This window comes from Monodon monoceros, unplaced genomic scaffold, assembly GCF_005190385.1.
Source record: "Monodon monoceros isolate NGI ecotype Baffin Bay Population unplaced genomic scaffold, NGI_Narwhal_1 Super_Scaffold_13, whole genome shotgun sequence".
NCBI lineage: Eukaryota > Metazoa > Chordata > Mammalia > Artiodactyla > Monodontidae > Monodon > Monodon monoceros.
Window position 1 is genome coordinate 76,119,007 of NW_021703769.1, and position 6,153 is coordinate 76,125,159.

Here is a 6,153-nt window from a genome sequence, read left to right on the forward strand (position 1 = left end):
TGCATAGAGCCTGAGGTCCCCCACATTTAAATCTCAAATTTATCTATATTGCAGCTCATAAAAAGGAATTTTTTAACAGCAATCTTACGTGTATTCACATTTTACGTACCTTCTGCATTTTGGATGAAATACATCCCCCCAAAGAAATCCCTCCGTGTATTCTAAGCACGTTGGAAAGCCCACTACCTGCATGCTTGCTGGTTTTCTGAATATCAGAGTGTCCTCCTCCTCTCTGGGCTGCCACTAGCACGTCAAATAATTTAATGCTGTTTTTAATAAATAGATCAGAGCACAATTCGAATGCCTGGTATTAGGCATTTGTTTGATCGAGGTACCGTTTTTCACAACAAGACATTTCTCTTTCCTAGGGTTATTAAAAACAGAAACTGAGCCATGCGTTGATGGAATCAAACTGCAGCACATACATTTTGTGGATTCTAAAAACAAAAGAAAAAATGAATACTCTCAAGGCCTGAGTGTTGCCCAGCTTCCTGGTACATGAAGTCTCAGGCAAAGGTTCTCAGGGAGGTCCCAGACCAGCCACAGCTACATCACCTGGAAACTTGTGGGAAATGAACATTCTCAAACCCTCTCCACGCCTCCTGCCTCAGAAACACTGGGATCTGTGGTTTCACTAGCCCTCCATTCTGATGAACGCTCAAGTTGGAGAACCAAAGAGTTCTAGAGATTGGGACTCTTTAAAGAGTGGCAATAAATTATTACTTGAGGAAAGCATAACGAGTTGAGATTTTAAAAGTATATAGTCACAGTCTCTGAAGAGAGGCGATGTCCCCAAGCAGGGGTATGTGATAGCAGGGAAATCCTAACCGTATTGTGCTTTGGGGAGGGTCATTCATCTAAAAACATGGATGATGGTCCCGCAGTGTGCCAGGAAGTGGGGATTTGGGCCAGAATGAGCAGTGGTCCCCACCTACAAGGGTGTCCAGTTTTGTGGGAGAACAAGAGCATCCTAAGGAGAGTTAGATGTTGTTAAGTGTTAACTCAAGAGATGTGGGCTAAACCATGGGGCCAGCACAGCAGGAGGCCTAGCTCTGGCTGGGGCAATGCAAGAAGTATGCACAGGGAAGGGGACCCTTGAACTCAGCCTTGAAAGAGCAGGAGGGGTTGTCAAGGAAGAAGTGAGAATTACCTGTTACGCAAGGAAAACTGAGACGTGATAAAAGGACCTCCAGGGCTTCCCTGGTGGCGCAGTGGTTGAGAGTCCACCTGCCGATGCAGGGGACGCGGGTTCATGCCCCAGTCCGGGAGGATCCCACATACCGCGGAGCAGCTGGGCCCGTGGCCGCTAAGCCTGCGCGTCTGGAGCCTGCGCTCCGCAACGGGAGAGGCCACAACAGTGAGGGGCCCGCGTACCACAAAAAAAAACCTCCAGGACCTAGGGGAGCACTGAAAAGTATGTGGTAGGTTTGGCTGCTTTAAAATCATGCTCTAGGCCCAGCAAAGGGTGTCATTTTATGTGGAAGAGGTATGTCAGGGGGTTCAGAATCATGTCCCAGAACCAGTACTCAGACCAGCTATAACCCTACTTTCTTTCCAGGCAGGATTTTCAAAAGTCGCCTCCTCATCAGATGGCGGCACTTGCTTTTATAATGTTCCTGCTAGTTATAGGCCACCTTCAGGCTAACCCCTAGCAGTTCTGAATTCAGAAGGCCAGATGCATGCTGAGCAGGACCCCTCACAGGAGACAAAAGTACTAACACAAGGGAAAGAATGAAAACCAAAGACCATAGGGTCAACATGCTGTACTGGTCAGGAAGTCTTCCTTGCACACCCCCTAGATGGCCATCCAGCTCCACCATCTACTGGCTGATCAGCTTTGAGTCCATTATGTAACCTCTCTCTGCTTCAGTTTCTTCATCTGTAAAATGGGCATAATAACAATCTCTACGGGATCATTAGGAGGATTAAATGGTTTAATATATATAAAGTACATAGGAGAGTGCCGCAAACAGTAAGTGTTATACGTGTGTCAGCTATTATCATCACCACCACCACGATGATCATCACCATCATTATCACCACCATCATCAGTACCATCACCATCACCTTTACCATCACCTCCACACCACCACCATCAGCATCATCACCATCACCACCACTACTGTCATCATCAAGTCTGCTCAATCCCAGAGCCTGACGATGGGGCAGGGAACACCAGGCTAATAGTATGACAATAGCTGATCACACCAAACTGATCGATAAAACTAAATATATTCCCTTCACCTCAATCCAATCCCACTCCTCATTGGCAGCTTGACTGCTCTCTACAACATCTCTCCAGAGCAGTTGCTGATCCGTGTTTGAATTCCTCCCCTAGTAGAGAGCTGACTACCTTCCCAGGAAGCTCATCCAACTGCCAGATGCAGCAACTTGACTCTGGGGCTTTAATATTTCTGTAATTCCAAGAGCATCCGTGCTATACCACTGTGGAATTACTTCTGTTGGGAGAATAAAACTAGAAAATAGGCCATTATTTGTGCCACCTCCATCCTTGTTTTTTTAAATTTTTACTGGAGTATAGTTGCTTTACAATGTTGTGTTAGTTTCTGCTGTACAGCAAAGTGAATCAGCTACGTGTATACATATAGCCCCTCTTTTTCCATACTTTTTTATACCCAGGGCAAAATTTTTGGTACTCTCCCCAATGAGAGGTGGAGTCTAATTCCACCCCCACCTTTGGATCTGGGCTGGCCTTAATAACTTGCTTGATCGGTAAAATATAACAGAAGTGGCTTTCACCCAGGTTTCTTGAAACCCCCCGGGAACCCAGCCATCACCTTGTAAGAAAGCCCAAGAGGCCACGTGGAGACGCCCATGTGCAAAGGAACTGAGGCCCCTGACCAACAGCACCAGCTGAACTCTAGCTGGCAGCCAGTGCCAGCTTGCCAGCCATGTCAGTGCACCATCTTGGAAGTGAATCCTTCAGCTGGCCTACACAGTCCCTCCACCCAGCCAATGCCACTCGAAGCAGATGTAGCCATCTCCACCAAGTCCTGCTCAGATTTCAAATCAGTGAGCCAAATGACTAATCATCATTGTTTTAAGCTTCTAAATCTGGAGGTGATCTGTTAAACTGCAATAAATAACTGAAACGTCTTAAAAGAACTGAAACATCTTATCCCTTACTGAGAGGCACCCTTAAACTCCTTCAGAACAAGTAAGGGAGCCACTTCCAGCTGATCTGAGTTGGCGCTGGGAATTAAATACTATAATCCTAGTGTTGGAAGTAGCACTGACATATATGCAATACCAAATGTAAAACAGATAGCTAGTGGGAAGCAGCCGCAGAGCAGAGGGAGATCAGCCCGGTGCTCTGTGACCACCTAGAGGGGTGGGATAGGGAGGGTGGGAGGGAGACGCAAGAGGGAGGAGATATGGGGATATATGTATATGTATAGCTGATTCACTTTGTTATACAGAAGAAACTAACACACCATTGTAAAGCAATTATACCCCAATAAAGGTGCTAAAAAAGAAAAAGACTTCTTTATGATGAGGCACAACCTTGCTCTCCTTAACTTCATTCATCCATTCAACAAACACTTATAAATACCCACCACCCACCAGGCACTATGCTCAAGACTATGGAAGAGGGGCTTCCCTGGTGGCGCAGTGGTTGGGAGTCCGCCTATCAATGCAGGGGACACGGGTTCGAGCCCTGGTTCGGGAGGATCCCACGTGCCGCGGAGCAACTAAGCCCGTGAGCCACAACTACTGAGCCTGCGCTCTGGAGCCTGTGCGCCACAACTACTGAGCCCACGTGCCACAACTACTGAAGCCCATGTGCCTGGAGCCTGTGCTCCACAACAAAAGAAGCCACTGCAACGAGAGGCCCATGCACTGCAGTGAGGAGTGGCTCCCGCTCGCCGCAACTAGAAAGGGCCGCGCACGGCAACGAAGACCCAATGCAGCCAAAAAAAAAAGACTATGGAAGAGAAAGATGGACCAGCCATTGTCTTAAGGACTTTATGCTCTAGTGGAGGATGAGATCTGAACCCTCCCAAATGAGGCAATGTGTCAATTGAGAAGTATCACGCAGTTCTAAGGAAACTCAGAGAAGGGAGAAATGTGTTCTGCCTGGTGGTGGATGACAGTGAACTGACTCCAGAGGGGTGAAAAGGATTTCCCAGATGGAGAAGAGAAGAAAGGAGTAGAAGGAATGAGGGTCCATGAAAGGACCTGGCACTTTCAGGGTCAGTTAGGAGGCTGAAGTGATGGGGGCAGCAAAGAGTGTGAAGCAAAAACTAGAAAGATGAGGCTGTGAAACTAGGCTGGGGTCAGATCAAGAAGGACTTTGTAAACGAAGAGTTTGGGTTTTACCTTGAACACAATAGAGAGCTATGGAGGGAGTTTAAGCAAGGGCACAGCAGACCCAGATTTGCATTTCCGAAAGAACAGTCTGGATGTGGTGATAAGAGGCAACTGAAAGAGGGCAAGCTGGGAATCTTTCCAGTAGCCTGGTCGGGAGGTGAGGGGATCCTGAAATAGGGCAGTGGAGATATGGAAGACATTTCTTCGGAAAGTTTACAAAACCCAGTTGGAGATCAGTTGGGTGGGGCAGCGAAATCTGGCAAGGATGATTGCAGATTTCTGGCTGGGGAGGTGCCACTCAACCAACTGCCAATGGCAGCGAGAGCAGCCATGATGGAGGGGCAGACAAACGGCCCCTTTGGTTCTTTTTAGGCAGCTCTCACCTGGCCCTTGGGACATCCCAAGGCCTGATTCCATTTCAAATGCTTGAAGACAGTCATAACATCTCAAGCTTCTTGCCTGGGTATTGGCTTGAGCCTCTTCATTCCCATAATCCTCTGGTTTCCTCATTTCCGATGGGATCAGAACGTACATCTGACCAATGGGGAGAGTCTGTTCTCCTAAACCCCACGCCAAGAGAAGATGAACCCTGTTAAGGTTTTTTCTATTTTTTAAATGTCTTTTTTAAGGATTACAACATCAGCATATCATGTACACGTAAAAGTACAAAGAATAACACAGAAATCACCCACAATCCCATTTCTCAGAGAGATTATTAATATTTGGGGATATTCCTGTCCACTGTTTCTTCTGTTTATACATATTTGTTTTATCTAATTTGTAGCCTAAGCATTTGTCTAGGTCTCTCATATTTCCTGGAAAATATGCTTTTTTAAATGGCTGAAGAGAGCCCAACATGGGTATACCTAAATTAATTAATCTAATCCCTATCATTAGATATTTAAGCTGTTTTCATGCGTGTGTGTGTTTTGTTTTCTATTTGGTTGTTTCTGCTATTATAAAAACCTTATGTCAAGCATGCTTGTATATAAATCTTGGGTATTCTTTTATAATTATTTCTTTTTTTTTTTTTTTTTTTTATAATTATTTTTTTAAGACAAATTACCGGGGGCTTCCCTGGTGGCGCAGTGGTTGAGAGTCCACCTGCCGATGCAGGGGACACGGGTTCGTGCCCCGGTCTGGGAGGATCCCACATGCCGCGGAGCGGCTGGGCCTGTGAGCCATGGCCGCTGAGCCTGCGCGTCCGGAGCCTGTGCTCCGCAATGGGAGAGGCCACGACAGTGAGAGGCCCGCGTACCGCAAAAATATAAATAAATTAATTTAACAAATTACTGGAATGGTCCAAGGATTAAAAGATTTGAACATGTCCAACGTTTTTGGTGCGTATGACCAAGTTCCTCTCAAGAGAGAAAAGGATGGTTTTGTCAGGTCCTCTTGCCGAATGTGGAGGACTATACGTGGCCACAGTTTTTGGAGCCTAAAGTTTGTGGAAGACATTTACTGACTCTTTCTTGGTGGAAATTTGAAACTCTTTCCTCCCCCTACCCTGTGATTTACAACTGGCCTGAGCCGGCTCAGCTGTCATAAACACTGTCATCACACACTATCAACCAAATGGAACAAAACCTCCAGGGTCATTGGACCTCTGAGCAAACCCCGGGGAACAGTGGCTGGTCTCTCCTGCTTCCAAAGGAACATGATGTTTTAATAACGCCCGAGAATGCTTTTGTGAAGTCCTGCTCCCCAGAACTTTCCCGTCAGGTCTGGGGCCCAGCCAGCTTATGGTCTGGGCCTGTCTTTCCTGAAATGTAATGACCGGCCAGCCAAGTCCCTGGCCACCTCCCCTGCAAGGCCCCCAAG